A 20,253-nucleotide genomic window follows, 5' to 3' on the forward strand; every position below is an offset into this window, starting at 1 on the left:
CTATCTAGGAAATTCTCTCATATCTTTCTAAAAATCTGAGTACTATTGGATTAGATGATGGGGATAATATGTTGCACAGAAATAACTATTATGTGAAGTTGTTGTTTAGTAATTTTTCAGTCAGGTCCACCTCTTTTTGACCCCTTTTGGGGTCTTCCTGACAAAGATCCTGGAGTGTTTCCCATTTCCTTTTCCAGCTCTTTTTACAAATGAGGAAACTGAGGCAAACAGGGTTAAATGACTTGCTCAAGGTCACACAGCTAGTTAATATCTGAGGCCAGATTTGAACTTGGAAATGTGTTATTGGAATTTTGGGGTCTCTGAACTAAATTTCCTGTGAGCCCACTGGCTTTCTGGGGAAGTTTAGGGGTCTTTCTGACTTCCTGACTCCATACTGGGTAACCATCTAGGCAAACTCTTTTATACCTCCAACACTTCCATCATTCTTTAGTCTGCCTTGGTTTTTAAACTCTATGCTATATCCCAGATGGTTTCTTTTAGGTTTAGTGGCAACTTCTTAGTTAATTTATTAGGACAGTGGGCTGATCAGTAGAGGGGGTCTTGCATGATCCTACCAGTTTGAGGACAACATCTTTCTTCTCCAGAGTCAATGGGTGCCATATTTGAAGACCCCTTCCATGTGGTTGTTTACATCATCTTTATACTGGCCTCTTGTGCCTTTTTCTTTGACTCATTGGACATTGTACCACCTAGCTACTGTGAGGGATTAAATTTTGGGGGCAGGGGTTTGATCAAAAGCCAGTGCACAGTTTACTAAATGCAAAACACTTAGTTTATTATTAGGAAATATGGATAGGAAATAGGAAGGATGAAAGTGAAAATAATCTTACAATAGATTTCTCTAAAAAAATTTACATCTATCTGCCTCAGAGGGCAGTATCTTCTGCTAGGCCAAAGCCCACACCCACTCGCTTACTCTCACTATCTGATAATATAACCACTATCTATCTACCTGTCTACCCAAGTTATCAATGACCAATTAGGCTAGTAAGGCCTTTCTGTTTCTCAGTCTCCATTCAGAGAGTGCTAGCAAAACACCCTCTCCCCCCTTTCAACTATCTCCAACTGACTAACTCCCCTTGACCCTTCTAACTGTCACTAACGGACAAGCAGCACAGCAGGGGGTCTCCCACTGAAAAAAACTACTCCTTTTCCTCTTAAATATAAAAAAGGAAAAATTAATTAAAACTTTCTTAACATATCCCCCCTGAGATCTGTTGGGAGGCCTGTCTCCCCAGTGAATCTTTCAAATAAAACTATCCTATATTAGACAATACACGGTTTTGACTCTTAAGATGGCAGGTAAGGGTTTAAAAAAATAATAAAATAAAATAAAATAAAATAAAATAAACAAGAACCTTATATACATCTAAAAATAAATAAGAACCATATATACATTACATACATCTAATATTTACCTTATATATGCAATTAATATACTTCTAATATTTATACATCTAACATTATACATCTAATATATCCCCCTGAGGTAGATCTAATCTAAATATATACATTTATCCATCTGATATATATTCTAATATACGTCTATTGTTTACCAGTTATAACACTTTACCATTTACTTATTTAGTTACTTTTAACTTTTTGCTATAAAAGAATATTATACCTATAACTTTTTATAATCCTACAAAAGTATTATTATTATAATTATTTCTACATAGAGCTAATAAATCCTATAAAATAATATATAACAAATAACAGAATAATATAATGCACTTACCCATTACATTCCATTTCAAACCTTTATGTATAAGAAACCTTTATTTAAAAGCAAAGTTCAGTATCCTTAAAATAATGTCCATTTGTAGTAGTCCTTGTAGCAATCCAGTGTTCTTGTAAATATTGTCCAATTGTCCAATTATCCATTTGTAGTAGGCTTATTAAATTTTAATATCCTTAAAAACAGTATCTGTTTATATCTGTAGTCTTGTCCTTGAGGTATGCAGCCAATTGTTTTCTATGGCAAGTATCTGGAATGGAGTTGCTTCTGTTTACTGAAATTCTTTATGTAAACTGTATCACCTGTAAGAGTTTTTACATTTCATCTATAATTCCTAGGCCATAAAATAAAACTCTGGAAATTAGTGTTACATACAAACATTAATAACGTTAACATTTTTTCACATCATTTGGAGCAAAGAACCATGTTACAATGTGGTTCACAGCTATCTAGGGGAGAATGGACTGAGATAACTGGTGACATTATATCTGGGTCTGGAAAATCAAATGTTTCACTATTTGATTCCAGAGTCCTTTCTCCCCCAGCAAACCTTCATAAAGGACCATGTGCACCTCTCTGAGATTCTTTTCATTGAGGAGAAGTTACATTTTGGCTAATACGTGGGTATGCTCCATTAGGGACATATTGTAACAAGTCATTTACCTCAGTTTGGTTACTGTTTCTATTATTCCCATAATTTCCAAAAATTCTATTTTGGAAATTGTTTCTGTGGTTATTATTATTATTATTATTTTTTTATTTTTATTTTATTTTATTTTATTTTTAAACCCTTACCTTCCGTCTTGGAGTCAATACTGCGTATTGGCTCCAAGGCAGAAGAGTGGTAAGGGTAGGCAATGGGGGTCAAGTGACTTGCCCAGGGTCACATAGCTGAGAAGTGGCTAAGGCCATATTATTATTTTTAGAATAGTTATTGTTTTTTAGAAGAGTTATTCCCAAAGTTCCCACCATTATTTCTAAAATTGCTGAATATTTGATTCCAGCATCTGCAATTTTTCATCAGATGTCCACTTTTTCTGCACAAGGAGCACATTGGGCTTTGGTTTATATATTCTCTTTAGGTTGTATATTCTTGCACTGGAGCCATAGCTAACCCAAAACTAGTATCACCTTTTTCAAATTTATCGTTTTTTTCTCTTTAGTACTTTTATCTCCTTTCTTAATGCATCCACTAAATCACTATCATTTCATGCTCATTATAAACATAAACTTCCCCTCTCCTTTATTCATCAAGGTCCATATTCATCCAGTTAGGACAACTGGTTTTACATAGTCCTTGACATTAATGCATTGTTGGTGGAGTTATGAATTGATCCAGCCATTCTGGATGGCAATTTGGAACTATACCCAAAGGACTTTAAAAGATTGCCTACCCTTTGATCCAGCCATAGCACTGCTTGGCTTATAACCCAAAGAGAGAATAAGGAAAAAGACTTGTACAAAAAATATTTATAGCCACGCCCTTTGTGGTGGCAAAAAAATTGGAAAATGAGGGAATGCCCTTCGATTGGGGAATGGCTACACAAATTGTGGTATCTGCTGGTGATAAAATACTATTGTGCTAAAAGGAATAATGAACTGGAGGATTTCCATGTGAAATGGAATGACCTCCAGGAATTGATGCAGAGTGACAGGAGCAGAACCAGGAGAACCATATACACAGAGATGGATACTCTTTGGCACAGTTGAATGTAATGTACTTCTCTACTAGCAGCAATGCAATGATCCAAGACATTTCTGAGGGATTTATGAGAAAGAATTCTATTCACACCCAGAGAAATAACTGTGGGAGCAGAAACACAGAAGAAAAACAACTGCTTGATCACATGAGTTGATGAGATATGATTGGGGATGTAGACTCTAAATGATATAATAAAATCCCATCCTTACAATGATCACCCTAGTGCAAATATCAATAATATGGAAATAGGTCTTGATTAATGAGACATGTAAAGCCCAATGGAACTGTGTGTTGACTATGGGAGGGGAGTGGGAGGAGGGGAGGGAAAGCATATGAATCATGTAGACTTGGAAAAACTTTCTTAATTAATCAATAAAAAAATAAAATAGTCCTTGACTACTTTGCAACAGTTTGTTACCAGCTGCTTTCTCATTTGTCTAATGTCTCTTTCTCTTGTTAAGTCAATGTCTATGTATCTTCCTCAGTTCTATAAGTTCTTCCATCAACTATGAAGGATTTCCTCCCATTTCTTGCTTAAGCTTTTTAAACTTTGTCCAGGTATTAGGTCTACGTAAACATTGTCTCATTGCATTAAGTATTGCCTCCCTAGCTCGACATAATATTGCATAGTCATGGGAATCACTAAAGTCCCAATGAGAGTCAACCTCCAGCCAGAGAATTGCACCCTCCTCCTCACTGGTAAGCTTAATAATTTTATCCTTTTCCCTTTTGGATTAGTAACTCATCAAGAAGATATTCAAAATCAGTCAAAGTTGGATCAAATTGCCTGCATATTGTTTCAGGCTTTTTATGACCACTCTGGGTTCCTCCTCAAAAGATGGAATGCTGTGCTTAATTCCTTCTATATCCTGAGGGTAAATGGTTTGTGGTGACTAATAGTTACTAACTTGTTCTTTTTAGTGTTAAGAATTGGTACTTCTCTTAAAGGGAATAGGCTAGGGTTTGTATTTTCTTTCTTTTGGCTTTTAGTTTTAGGTGCTTTGGTAGGAGAATTAGAAAAAGTAGGAGAGGCAGGTTTAGTAGTCTGAGCAATAATTTCTTTTCATTTAGAGATATTTCCCTTTTGTTGCATAATAGTTTTAGCCATCTGGGAGATACTATCTTCAAGTTGAGCAACTTTAGAGATTGTTTCATCTTGTTGCTTTATAGGTTCAGTCATTTGAGAGATAGCATCTTCAACTTTGGAGATAGTTTCATATTGTTGGGTTATAGCTTTAGTCAACTGAGCGTTACTATCTTCAACTTTGGAGATAGTTTCAGTTTGGTGGGCAATAGTGTTAGTCAGTTTATAGAAGCAATCCTCAAGACATGCAACTTTAGTCTCCTTTAATCTCTCTTTCAGTTGTTTCCTTTTCTTAGTAAAGATTAAAACTAAATACTTGATACAGAGAGTATCTTAGAAACAATCCTGACAGAACAAATATTCCCATAAGCAGTATTAATCGGAGACAATCCAAAACTGTCAGATGTAAAATCTCAGTGAAAATTCCAGGTATTGAGAGTTATTTGAAGTAATAAGGTACTACCTCCTTCAGTCTCCATACAGTGATATTGAACACCATGGTTACACTCCTATCCTTTTCTTAATATTGGAAAGAATAGGAGATCCATATTTTAAGCTCCTAGCTGGCTCACCAGGCTTTGAAGGGTTAAATTTTGGGGGCAGGAGTTTGGTCAAAACCCAGTATGCAGTTTATTAAATGCAAAACACTTAGGAAATATGGATAGGCAATAGGAAAGAGGAAAGCGAAAATAATCTTATGTAAGAAATAAAATGAATATTAAAGGATAGTTTTAAAAATATTACAGATTTCTGTGTGACCCTGGGCAAGTCACTTGACCCCCATTACCCACCCTTACCAATCTTCCACCTATGAGACAATACACCGAAGTACAAGGGTTAAAAAAAAATTACAGATTTATTGGTAGCCTTTAGAAAAATGAAACCACATGCCATGCTTGTTAAGTCAGTTTAAAAGATGCATGCCCTTGCCTCCTCTTAGTTTACATGTCCAATCACAACAGATGCTTTTCTTAGGACTGCCAGGGGGCAGTCAGTCAGTTTTGATTTGTCACCTATTCTTGCACACATGGGTCACAGACCTCCCCACTTGAGAGTTAAGTGGAGTTGTTTACACTTTTGGTGATTAGATTTAAGAATGGGCTGGGTAGATTTAATCTCATTATCACATTTACAGTAGTTGGTAACTATACCCCAGATCTCAATCCATGCCCTTCTAACTGTCACTAACTGAAAAGAGGCACAGCAGGGAGTCTACTGAAAAAACTTATTACTCATTTTCCTCTTAAATGTAAAAAAGGAAAAATGAATAAAAACTTTTAATACTACCCTATAATGCAGTGTAAAGTAGGACATAAATTTCTAGAGTCACAAATAGTGCTAAGGGAGAAAGATCAGTTACAAATGGAAAAATCAGAGAAAACTTCATGGAGGAAATAATATTTAAGGTTTAAGATTAAAAAAATTTTTCCTAATATAAATTTATAAACAACAACAAGCCTGTACAAATACTAGACACAAGGATTGTATATGAGGCCAAGATATTATGTACAGTTTTTAAAAGTGCACATGTAACTTACTATGATAATATTTCCCTGCTTATCTGTATTTGTATCTGAATTTCCTTCTATTTTCTTTTGTGTGTTTTGTAGTGTTTCTTCAGTGCTCTTTCTTTTTTTGTCATCAGGATCACAGCCTACATAATAGAACTTCCTACAACTTCTCCAATAGAAGCTCTCTCTTATATAAATAAATATAATCAAGCAAAACAATTCACTACATTGGCCATATCTGAAAAAGTATGTCTCATTCTGCACTTCTAGCCTATGTCTTCTTGGCCAAGATGTGCAAAACATATTTTATTATTTTATTTTTATTTTGAATATTTTCCCATAGTTACATACTTCATGTTCTTTCCCTCTTCCCCCAAACCCCCCAACCCTCCGTAGCTGATGCACATAAAACATTTTATCATTGGTCTCCTGGAGCCATGATTGGTCACTGCATTGACCAGAGATCTTAAGACTTTTTGAGTTGTTTTCTTTTACATTATTGTGACTGTATATGTTCTCCTGTTTCTGCTAAGCAGAGTCCTGAAGGATGGGTTTCAAAAGGTGGAACTAGAAGGAAGATAAAGAGGTTCTAGGTCAGTGATGGGCAACCTTTTGAGCTTAATGTGTCAAAATTTGCCAAAAAAACGAGCATAACTCAGGTGGTGTGTCACTCCAAGAAAAATACCTTAATTTTGCGATATTTATAGTTTAAATAACAAAAATGTATAATTGTAATACATAACTATATTTAATAAACCAAAATAGGAAAATTAATATAGATAGAATTATCATCTTTTGTGCACAGAGTATCTACACTACATTATAACAAATGTTTCATCCTTGGCATGAGGCCCCATACTTCTCTGTATGTAGCCTCATGAGGCCGCATGTCATTGAAAATGGCTATGTGTGTCAGGGTTGACATGTGTGTCACAGGTTTGCCATCACCCTTCTAGGTCTTTCCCCGCCATTTTTGTCCCCTTTCTGCTTTTTTTTTGAGGATATTAATTGTTGAATAGAAGCAACAACTCAATGTTCTGACTTCAAAGTGCATTACTAGAACTTCCAGGTTAAGATAGCTGCAGAGTAGAAGCAGGGATCTTAACTCTCCTAAATGAGTGATACATAATACCTCAAAAGGACACAAAAAACAAATCCAGATGAATGAAGGGACCCCACAGCATTGAAGGTAAGTGGGATTTGGGCATTTCCACAATATAAGAGGGTGAAATAGCTCACTAAAACAGGAGCTGATCAGCCCACCCCCCCACCCCCACCCCAGCCCCCCNTAGGGCGCAGCATTGAAGGTATATGGGATTTGGGCATTTCCATGCCATAAGGGGGGTGAAATAGCTCTCACTAAAACATAAGCTGATCAATCCACCCCCAGCCCACCCCACCTACAGTCCCAGAGCCAGCACATAAGAGTTAGATCAAGTGTGGAGCATTCACTAAGTTCTTGGCAATTAACTGGGATCACCAGGGGCTTGCTCCTCAAGACTTAAGACCCCCAAGAGGCTAAAGAACGTGGACTTTGAGCAAGGACCTTGGGTGCGAATCTAGAGAGGAGGAGTGACAGACTGTGGAAGCAGAGAGCTTATACTTATAAAGGAGCCTCGAGCAGAGGAGCAAGCAAGGGGACCACCAGGAAGCTTGACCCTGAGAACAACTAGACTTCAGACCCCAGGAGCCTAAAGAGCACAGACCTTAGGTGCGAGGACTGAGAGGGGTGGCATTGTACTGTGACTCAGGCAAAAACTGCTCCACAGCTCTATAGACAGAGAGCTTGCCCACCTCACCCAGACTTCTGACTGAGAAGGAAAAACCAGTGTAATATAGGCAAGCAATGCCCAAGAATTAACCAAGAGAAAAAGCAAGAGGAAAGCATTAACACTCTATAACTTTTACACAGAAAAAAATCCAGACAGCAGAGGAGGACAAACAAGTAAACACATCCGCCCCTTCCCAAAAAAATGAAAATTGGCCACAAACTCTTGAAGAGTTCAAATCTGAGATCATGAGAAAGATGGAAGAGATTTAGCAAGAAAAGTGGGAAATAGCTCAAAACGAAATTAACAGGTTAAAAGATAGAAACTCCCAATTGGAGAAAGATGCCCCAAAATCAAATGAAATGAAAAGCAAATTGGACAGCAGGAAACCGTGAAAAATAAGGTAGACTAAATCGAAAAGGAAAATCAGATTATAGCAGAAAACCAGTCTCTAAAGACCAGAATTGGGCAAGTGGAAGCCAGTGATTCTTGCAAGACAGCAAGAACAGTTATGGGTGGTATGGTGCTTCTGTACTTGGCCTGATAAAGAGATGGCCCAAGATCCTCAGATGGTATAAGAACCTAACTGAGTAAAAATGGGGTGCCTAGGTGAACACCAAACCCACCAATATTTACTATGCAGCTGAGCACCAGTCCCACCTATAGTGTTCAAGCCTAAGTGACTAAGTGAGAACCTGTGAACTGACTCACACCGCTTCTTTGGCAACTTGGCTTGGGGTTGGGTTAATGGATGGATGTTTATAGTGAGGATAATTATTAATGATGTTGGATAATGCTGTGACTGCAGCTTAACTGAAGTATTCCCCTTCCCCTTGGATGCAAGACTATCAAACTGATCTTTAGAATAATAATAGCCTTCACCTGAATAAGTTCAAAGATTTAATTTTAACTACTCAGGGGGTAGGATCAAGGATAAGGAAGATGGTCTTGGGATAGCTATACTAGACTACAGGTGCTAAAGTTAGATAATCAATTGTTAATCAAGTTGGCAGCTGGCTGGAGAGGTTCCTTCTCTCTCTCTTTTCCTGGTCAGGCCCGGCCGTGGCTTGACCAGGTGGATCGAGGTTAGATGAAGTTCTTGGTGATTAGATGTTTGATGTATATCTCTCACCTCTATTCAGCAATTGATGAGTTGATAATCAGGGCAATAGGATACAGATACTAGAGGAGGTTTATAGGCCTAATATCTCACCACCCAGGTCCCTGTTCTCAAGAATGAGAGCCCTGAAAGGATCAGCTCCTCTGCTTTTATAGTGGTGGCAGCAATTGTCTTTTGCCCCTTGGCTCTTGGCATCTGGGTAAATTCCAAATTCCATAACTGTCAGTTGTCACTCATGTTGATCTCCGTCTTCTCAGAGGTTGCTACTACAGAACTAATAAAGCAAAGTCAAAAGTGCATTATTTAGGTTAGGCATGTCCCAGGAGAGTGAGAACAGAAAGAAAGAGCTATGACCAATGATAATGCTCACCAAACACATGCATTTGCTTTCATGCTGAATTCTTTTCCTTAAATACAAAGCCATGGCACTGTCTTTTTCACTTCTGCCCTCCCAGTGGATCCACATTCTTGCCAGACAGTAGTGACAATGTCAAGCATTTGATTTCCTCCCATCACTCTGCATTCCAGAAACCAACAATAGTTTTCACAACTGGAAAAACAAAATCTGTACAACCAGCATTTGCTTGTTGTGGTCCTGGACTTAGTGCCTTGTATGAATTTCAGTCTATTTTCTGACCTTCAGACCTCTGTTTGCTGGTGACACTAAATGGTAATGACTTCGTCAAAGGAGAAAAATATTGAATGGAAAAGCAGAGAAAGAGGCAAAGACAGAGAGAAATGTGAGTCATATATTTTTCTTCAAGAGATAGTCACTTGCCCAGGTCTCTGCTGGATAGTTCTGACCAGAATTTCCTAAGATCCAAGGTGGTTAGGAAGCAGCAAGCAAAAAATGTGGGATTTTGGCTGCCCAAGAGAGGATTTTGTTTCATACTTTTGACCCCAGCTGAGATAAAAGCTGTCAACTAGCTCTGAAAAATAATTGACTTTCAGAGCAGCATGGAAATTCTGTCCGAATGAAATGGGACCTATTAAATACAAAAGCCCACAAACAAAATGAGACTACAGATCTAGGCCATAGGAACAAAAGTCAGGCAAATTTAACCCTAATGACAACTTTTGAGTCCTCATACAGTTTTAAATTTAGAGAATCTGGAGAACCAGATTGTTCACCTTGGTCATTGAATAGTTTTTGATAAATCAGCTTACTTTTCAGTATTTAATTTGCTTTCTTTTTATTTTGTTTTAGGCTTTATTCACTATTTCAATTAAGTTTAAAAAATAAGTTTTATTTATGTCTTCTGATTTTCCATTAGTTGTTTTTAGAAATACTATCTTTCCATCTTCTTGTGCCAATTGAACTCTCTCTTATAAAAAATAAAAATAGTTTAGGAAAAAAAATACACCCTCCCCCCCTCAAGCAACCCAGAGACAATCATGTCTGACAATGTATGCAATTCTCTCTCTCCACTTGTCTCTCCTTACTCAGTCTTAGAGGAAGAAGGGATGTTTCGTTATCTATTCACCTAGATCTGTTGATTTTTCAGCTACTCAGAATTCACCCTTCCTTTTAGTGATCTTTTCATTTACATTGTTGTAGTAGTTGTATACATTTGTTGTTTCTTTCCCCTGAGATTTGACAAAATGACTTGTTTCAGATCCCACTTCTTCCACTAACCCCTTATGTGGCTTTGGACAAATCACTTGACCTGTCATTACAGTGGGAGTAGTAATACTATCTGAAGAGTTCCCCCACCAGTATAAATATATTGGACAAACACTTGATAGTTTGTCCAACTATAGCCAACTCATAGCATTGAGCTGGCAGCAGGAAGAAACTGGGTTCCATAGCCTTTGGGAAATGGCAAGGTTATTTTTAATGATCTCAAGCTTTCCCTTGAAATAAAGGCCCATCTTTTTTTAATACATCCTTCTTCTGACTTGAATCTCTGAGACCACATAGAATAATTTTAATCTTTCCTCTATATGTTAGTTATCTTGTCCTAAATATGCCTGGGTCCTTCAACCGGTCCTTGTACTCCATCAAGTCAAGGCCATTCACCATCCTGATTGCATTCCTCTTGACACACTACTTCAGTATATCAATATTCTTCTCAGATTGTGGTGTTGAGACTTGAATGGAGTACTCCAGATGAATGATGAGGGCAGAGTATATATAGCAGGACTCTCACCTCCCTATTTCTGGAAGCTAGGCATGCCTTTTTCAGTGGAGCCTAAGATCACATTCGTTTTTTGGTTACCTCATCATAAATTGACCTTCCAGTCCACCAAAACCATAAAGCATTTTGGGAACAACTTCTATCTAACTGTGCTTTCTCTATCTTCTATTTGTGTTTTCTCTTTCAATTTTAATTCTGAATATTTTCCCATAATTACATGTTTCATGGTCTTTCCCTCTCCCTCAAACTCCCCTAACCCCTCTTAGCTGATGCACAATTCCACTGGGTTTTACATGTATCATTGATCCTAATTCCATATTATTGATAGTTGGACTAGAGTTATTGTTTAGCGTGTACATCCCCAATATTATCCCCATCAGCCCATGTGTTCAGTCAGTTGTTTTTCCTCTGTGTTTCTCCTCACACAGTTCTTCCTCTGAATGTGGCTAGTTTTCTTCTCATAAGTCCCTCAGCCTTGCTCGGATTCTTGCATTGCTGGATAGCTAATATTTTTGAGAGTCAAGATCCAAAGAAATCTCAGTAGGCTAGAATGATGAACTGAAACTAATAAGATGGGAATTTAATATGAATAAATGTGAACTCAGATTTTGTATTCAAAAAAATCAACTTCAAAACTACAGAATGAGGGATAGGTGATTAGACAGTAGTGTGTCTGAAAAGGGTCTGGGAATTTAAGTGGATTGCAAATTCAGCATGAATCAATAGTGTGACATAAAAACTAAGAAAGCTAATGTGATCTAGCAGTGTTAAGAGTGGTAATGTTTCCAGAACACAGCATACTTTGTTGTAATCAGATCACACCTAGACTGTTATTGTGTTCATTTGTAAGTTCTGCATTTTAGGGAGGATCAATGACTGAGGATTAAGAATCTGGAGTTCATCTAGGGCTTGGTAGCCAGGATGATGAAGGAACTGGAGACTATGCCATAAAAATACTGGTTGAAGGAGTTGACTGGAAAATTTTTGCTGAGAAGAATTTGGGATAGAGTGGGGCTGATAACTACTTTTGAGTATCTTTGGGGCTATCCACATGGAACGTAGATTAGATTTGTCCTGCTTGGCCAAACAAGGAAGAACTAAGAGAGATATCTAGAAGCCGCCATGTGGCAAATTTACATTTAATGTCAAATAAAACTTCCTAGCAATCAGAACTATGCAAATGTCAAATATATTGCTGTTGTAGGTTGTGGATTACCTCTCTCTAGGAATCTTCAAACACAATTGGATGAACCCTTGTCAGCATAAAAGTTAGCATAAGTCATAGTTGATAGACTTGGGGAACATGTTGTGAAGGGATTGTGGTATAGGCATTTATTGACCTAGATTTTTTGAGGTCCCTTCCCACTCTCAGAATTCTGTGATTTACAATTTTGATACATTTGGTATTTGTGACACGGGATTTTGGTATATTTGCTATTTGTGACACAGGATTTACAGTTTTGGTACATTTGGTATTTGTGACAGATGACCCTTCCAATTGAACTCTGCAATGAAAACAATTCTCTTACAACAGGGGTTGGCAACCTTTTTGGCCGTGAGAGCCATAAACGCCACATTTTTTAAAATGTAATTTCGTGAGAGCCGTACAGTGCTCATAGTGCACTCCTGTAACAGCGCCTGAAAAAAAATTGACTTTATGGCTCCTGCAGAAAGAGCCAGATATGGCTCAAGAGCCGTACATTGCCGACCCCTGTCTTACAAGGATGAGGGACAAAGTACCCTCTCCACACCCCTAAAACATGTAAAGGATCACTGATCACCATGCTTTGTGGCAGTTTTTGAGTAATGATAGTTAATTTAATGGTTAATTAATAAAGGTTAATTTGAAAAATAACCTTCAGAGAATTTCCTACAGGAGTAGTCTGCCTTTAGAAGTTTTTAATGCTAACGGGTTCTCGGTAAGAGACTGCACAACATTTGATGGGACAAGGGTTTCAGTGAGTCAGGTCATTAAGTCAAGAAATACTTCTTAAGCAGTTATTTTACTAAACACTAGTAATACAGATCTCAACAAAAAGAAAGTCTCTTCCTCTCAGAGAGCTTACATTCTTATAGGAGAAGAAGGTTCTGTGTGTGAAAGGGAAGATGAAAGAATTTGGCTTGGGGGATTATTAGAAAAAGTTGGGGGCCTTGGTGGAGAAAGTCTGGACACTTGGCAGTGTGTCCTGGAGAACAATGAAGGTATGGTTGACTTTGGCATCCTTCTTAAAATAGAGGTTCTTCGAGGGCCAGCTAATCGGAGAGGCCACAGAAAGAGGTTGGAGAATTTTTCCAGTGTGTGAAATCCAGGTGTGGAGTGAACATCCAGAGTGCTATGCCATGGAAGAGAAAGCCTGCTGAGTCGAGTGCAGCCCTAGAAGGAAAGATAACATGGCTGGCCTGGGCATCCTTAAAAGGGAGGTTCTCAAAGACAGCCTAGTAGAGTTTAACCTTCATAAAGTACAACATTTTTTGGTTTTATTTTGTATTTTGGCCACATGAAAGATGTGTTCAAATATGGTTCTTGTGCCATTTATATACCCTGCGAAATGGAGCGAGTTAGGAATATATTGAATTTCTCCCTGTTAGGTACTTCCAGAAGTTGTAAATCATTGAGGAAAAGCAATGCAACAGTTTCTGCTAGATTGGGTTACCACTTGGGGACCTTCTAGAGCACTAGAAATAGAATTTACCTGAAAGCACTTCTTAAAGGTCCCAAGGAGAATTAAAAAGTGATATGGAATTGAGGCTCCTTAAGACAGAGCTTGTAAGAGGTAGATCCAACTCTCTAGGCATATCATGGTGAGAAACGTTAGTTTTGTTGCTAAAGCCTAGAACTATAAGGATTGTTTCAGAAATGTTCGTTAGTGAGTTGGGGGGGGGTCTACTGCAAGCATGAGAAGACCTTATCCTCCCTCCCTCCCCTAAGCCATGGAATGGGCAGATGAGAACAATTTGTTCCAACAGCCATCCGCTGCATCCTCGACCATCCATCACAAGTTATTTTGACTTTAGTTTTACCCCTAGACTCCCATGCCTGGAAGAGAGAGTGAGGGTGACAACTTTATGCAACTTTGCCTCACTTAAATCCAGTTCACTAGTAGTCAGGACATCACCTCAAATGTCATTGTTCCTCCTTGAAATGAAAGACAAACAACAATAGCTACATTCCTGCCTTTCAGGTTTCTTTTTTGTGCTGTCTTTCTCCATTAGGATGTAAACTCCTTGAAGGCAGAAACTGCCTTTTTTCTGCTAATATTGTATTTCCAGCACTTAACACAGTATCTGGCACATAGTGAGTGCTTAATATAGGTTTGTTGGCAAGAGTTACTTACTACCTGTGTGACCCTGGCAAATCATGAAAACTCTCTCAACCCATTTCCTTATCCATTAAAATAGAAATAATAATAAACAATTCATAAGGTCTTGAGGTTCACTTGGGTGCTTTGTAAACCTTAAAGTACTATATGAATGTTAACTATTGTCATTACATATTCTAATGAACAGGATGGATTGGTAGGATGTCTGATTGGTATTAGAGATGCAGTCTGCAGTAGTGAAGAGATCAAAGCTTTCTGTAAAAATGGCCTCCATGAAGATTGAGCTGTGATCTCTTCATAACTAACTTATATTATTTATGTCTTCTCATAGTAGACACCTATTTATCTCCAAAGGACTACCATCACACACAATTTCACAAAGTGAGCAAATATTATAATGTGGTGGTGGACAACATTTTTCATTGAGTCCCCTGGAGATGTCGTGGATCTTTGCATTGATGATAATAGTTAAATCATAAGTGATCATTATACAATATTGCTGTTACTGTATACAAATTCTCCTGGTTCTGTCACTTCACTTTGCATCATTTCATATAAGTTTTTCCAGGATTTTTGTGAGCATTTTTTTCATCATTTCTTATGGCATCATAATTTTCCATTATATTCATGCATACATTCATATATACAAGAACTTATTCAACCATTCCCCAATTGATGGACATACCCTCAATTTCCAATTCTTTGTCACCACAAAAAGAGCTGCTATAAATATTTTTGTGTGAATAGGTCCCCTTCCACTTTCTTTGATCTCTTTGGGATGCAGACCTAGTAGTGATATTGCTGGGTCAAAGGGTGTGTACAACTTTATAGCTCCTTGGGAGTGATCAACCCATTATTCTTACAAACTAAGAATCTATAGGTGTTTTTTATATTTCTAGCGAATGTATTCAAGTTAACTCTTCATTAATAAGATTTAGACAGTTTAAAAAATTTTGTTTCCAAACTTGTGTGCAGATATGAGAATTTTGTAGGTGACACTTTTTAGCAGCAAAATCACATAGCAATAAATATATTTCCAAACATCGCTACTGTATAAGGATTGTGTATATTAATTTTTTGCTCTGTCTACTTCACTCTGCATCACTTTATCTAGATATTTCCGTGCTTCTCCAAATATATCACATTTGTCATTTCTTACAGCACAATAATATTCCATTATGCTCATGTACCACAGGTTTTTTTTTAGCCATTCCTCAACCTGATAGTCAGTCACCTACTTTGTTTTCAAATCTTTGCTGTCACAAAAAAGACTGCTATAAATATGCTGGTGTTTCTGGGGCCAAGCATCCATTTTCAAAATGTCTCTCCATAGCACAGATATCTTTTAAAAAACATTTCTTTCTTCACTCATTGTTAAAATGTCCTTTTGTGTGATATCCATACTTTTATGAAACTAACACAAATATATAACACCAAAAGCCAGATCCCAGTGGATATGTAGTTAAAGGAGATAAGTAATTCTCAAAAGAATTGCCAATTATTAACAATCACATGAGAGATTGTTCTAAATAACTAGTAAGAGGAATGTAAATCAAGACAACTTTGAGATTTCAACAACAAAATGGCAAAGATGATAAAAAATGGGACTAGTAAATGTGGGAAAAGTTATGGAAAGATAGATGTTTTAATACACTGTGATGCTGTGAATTAGTCTATTTTTTTTGGAAAGCAATTTGGAATTATGCTGAGATAGTGACCAAATGTGAATCCCCTATGATACAGAGATCAGACTGTTAGATATATATTACAAGGAGCTCAGAGATAGAAAGGAATGTCCAATATACATTAAATTATTTATTGCAGCACTTTTTGTAGTAGCAAAGAACTGGAAACAAAATAAATGCCTGTCCTTTGGGGAATGACTAGACAAATATGTAAATGTTGACTGAGCTATAAGAAACAATGAATATTAAGAATAAATGTAGACATGGGCAGTCATATAAATTGATTCAAAGTGAAGTATGCAGAACTAGTAAAACAATATATACTATGCCTATAAAAATGTAAATGGAAAGAATGAAAACAAATAACAAAAAGCTGAAACTGAATGCTGTGTAATTATAATGAACTAACTTGACCAGGAAGAAGAGAGATGAGATTGTACTTCCCTCTCTGCTTTGCAGAGGTTGGTATTTATGGATGTAGAACATTGCATATAATGTTGAACTTGATTGATTGTTGGTTAGTTTTCCTAAGCCACTTTTTAAAAATTTCTTTCTTTTTTTATTCTTTGCTATTCAGAATTTTTCTCAGGTGTTGGGGGAAGACGTATATATTGGGAAATTGTTAAAAAATAAAGAATAAAAAGTTTTAAAGTCAACTTTTCCAATGCTTGGCATACAGCAGATGTTCAATAAATATTTATTGACTGAATGACCTTGAAGAGATGGATTAAGTATATGAGATTTTAAAAAAAACCTTTATTTAGCTTACTTCTGACAGCCATTTGTCCTCACAGAAAAAGGTCAATACATTTAAGAGATTTGTCTTTTTTGTAAGAGAAAAATATATAACATCTAAGTTTGATGGTTAAGTACTTTGCCAGCCATAAAAGTGAAAAGCTATGCAAAGCAAATATTGGTATATATATAACGGAGAGTAGGGGCAATAATTTTTTTTTTTAAACCCTTGTACTTCGGTGTATTGTCTCATAGGTGGAAGAGTGGTAAGGGTGGGCAATGGGGGTCAAGTGACTTGCCCAGGGTCACACAGCTGGGAAGTGGCTGAGGCCGGGTTTGAACCTAGGACCTCCTGTCTCTAGGCCTGACTCTCACTCCACTGAGCTACCCAGCTGCCCCCGAGGCAATAATTTTTTGAGTTTGGGGGGAGTTATCAGTAGTGCCTGCCAGATAACTTCATGGTTAAATATTTGTATTTTCTCAAAATTTGAGTATAGAATTCTATACATAATTGTGTGATACATTGCATCACTCTTCTCATATTTTTTTCAAATATATATTTTATTTTTCCTGTGATTTATTTCTTGAATCCAGAGATTTAGCTAAATCTGTAGATTAAAGCCAAGCAGGCCAATATTTCAAATATTCATGGATTGATGATCCAGTCAGTTTAGATGCTTTCAATTTTCAGTCAGTCAGCAACAATTAAATACCAACACTGGGGATTCAAAGACAAATTTAACAGAGTTCCTACCCTCAAATATCTTTCATTTTATCAAGGGAGACAATTTCTTAAGTACTTACTCAGCACAGTGATAAGTACTGGGAATACATACACAAAGCCAAAGATAGTTCTTTCCCTCAAGAGGCTTATATTCTAATAAAAAGAGATAATATGTATAGGATAGTGATGGTCTTAGGGGGTAATGTGGTTTGGAAAATCATAGGGATAGTTGATAATGTCATAGAGAAATTGATTGACAGTCCCTTTCTAGTAGCAATGGCAATATGGATTTAATTATAGTTCCAGACAAGGGTAGTAGGGAAAAGGGGACTAAGATGACAATAGGCCTGGTGACAGGGCAGATGGCAAGAAGATGACTGGAGAGGAATGTGAAGCATGAATGGAATCAGGTAGATAAATAAAGGCAGCTGTGAGTCCAGGGTAGGAGTTCCAGAGCTGAGAGAGTTAATTTTCCAGGCAGAATGGATGGTAGTAATCACATACATAATAAATATAAATTAAATACATGTTTTAACTTGGGAAGAAAGGGTACTAGAGGCTTGGGCTATCAGGAAAGACTTCACATGGAAAGCCATACTTTAGATGAGTTTTAAAGGAATCTAGGGTAGAAGTGAAGACGTTTCAGATATGGTTAACAACCAGTGCGAAAACATAGAAATGAGAGACTAGGTGGTACAATTAATAGGGCACTGGGCCTGGAATCAGGAAGACTTGAATCTTCATGAGTTCAATTCTGTTCTCAGACCCTTAATAACTATGTGGCCCTGGGCAAGTCACTTAACTCTGCCAGCCTCAGTTTCCTATCTGTAAAATGAGCTGGAGAAGGAAGTCACAATCCACTCTAGTATCTTTGCCAAGAAAACTCCAAATGGAGTCACAAAGAGTTGGACATGACTGAAAATGACTGAACAACAACAAAAGTTTGACTGGATTATAGAGTATAGCAATGAGAGCAGTGTACAGTAAGGCTACAGAAATAATTTGGAGCCAGATTGTGAAGGATCTTGAATGGCAAAAGAGAATTTTATTTGATTCTAGCAGTAACAGGGAGCAACTGCAATTCATTAAGTAAAGAAATGTCATGATCAAACCCATGCTTTAGGACAGTGTAAGAATTAAAATTTAGTTATTATATTTATATATTAAAATTATGTGGCCGCCAGGAATCAACAATTCAGGTTGATTCCATAATTAAATCAGACCCAAGTCAGCATCGGGTTGAGGAGTTTATTTACAATCAGGAAGGTGAGTAGGGATAAAGAGAAGAGGGAGGTTAGAAGACTAAATAAATGAAGCTGTAAGCCGCAAGGCCCAACAGCCGGATAGGCAGAGTTTAGAATTGGCCCACTAGGCCAAGGAAGCCAGCCTAACTTACCCACGTGACAATACAGAGTGTAATCTGTCTGTGGTCTCAGGAGATGCTTCTTCTTCCAGTTCCAGACGCCAACTCTCTTACAGGAAGTTCACTAACTTACTTAAAGAGAATGTGTCTTTCATCACTTCCTGTGGTCCACCTCTAATTCAAATGGACAAATGGCAGTTTCTACATTGATTTGGACTGCCCAAAGGGCAGTCCCTTATTCTTGATTTGTTACTTATTGTCACGTGTGGGTAACTCGTCTCCCCTCCCCACTAAGGGAGGTGGGAGTGACATCATTAGCACGCCTGTGTTGGGTAGATTTTTGACTATTAATGGGATCTGGCTAATTCTATTTACACAACAGTGATTCCCAAAGTTGGCATCACCGCCCCCTGGTGGGTGCTGCAGTGATCCAGGGGAGCGGTGGTGGCCACAGGTGCATTTATCTTTCCTATTAATTGCTATTAAAATTTTTAAAAAATTAATTTCCAGGAGCGCTAAGTAATATTTTTTCTGGAAAGGGGGCGGTAGGCCAAAAAAGTTTGGGAACCACTGCTTTAGGAGAATCAGTTTGGTAGCTGTGCAATAAGTTTCCCTTCTTTTTCTTTCTTTTTCATTCTTCTTTTAAGAGCAAAAAAAAAACACAACAAAATCATTCTTACTCTTTGGCTTATTTAACTCCTTCTGTGATTTTTGATGAAATTAGTGTTCTGAGGGGTTACATTTCTTCACTCTATTAGAAGGTAAGCTTCTTCTTAAGTATAATTTCTTCTGATTGCTCACTTTTATTTACTTCATGTTTTTCTCAGTTCCTTTGTTTGATTTTTGAAGTTTCTTTTAAGTTCGGAATGCTTGGAAGTCCTCTATTTCACTAAAAATCCAATTTTTGTCCTTTGGAATTACAGTTTTTCTGAGTAAATTATTCTTCATTGTAAACCAATATAGTTTGCCTTTTGTAGTCATTTATTCCAAGCTCTCTTCTTCTGAATATTAGTAGCTGCCAAATATTATGTGATTCTCACTATGACTCCCTAGCACTAGTACTCTCTCTGGCTATTTGTAGTATTTTTCTTTGATCTAGTAGCTCTAAGAATTGACGATGATATTCCTAGGTCTCTTTTAGTAGTAAACTCTTTAAGGAGTTAAGCAATGAACTCCTTCTATTTTCACTTTGCCTTCTGGTTCTCAAGAGATCTGAGCAGTTTTCATTCATGATTTCTTACAATATGATATCTAGGCTCTTCCTTCCTTCCTTCCTTCCTTCCTTCCTTCCCTTCCCTTCCCTTCCCTTCCCTTCCCTTCCCTTCCCTTCCCTTCCCTTCCCT

This window comes from Gracilinanus agilis, chromosome 1, assembly GCF_016433145.1.
Source record: "Gracilinanus agilis isolate LMUSP501 chromosome 1, AgileGrace, whole genome shotgun sequence".
In the NCBI taxonomy this organism is placed as follows: domain Eukaryota; kingdom Metazoa; phylum Chordata; class Mammalia; order Didelphimorphia; family Didelphidae; genus Gracilinanus; species Gracilinanus agilis.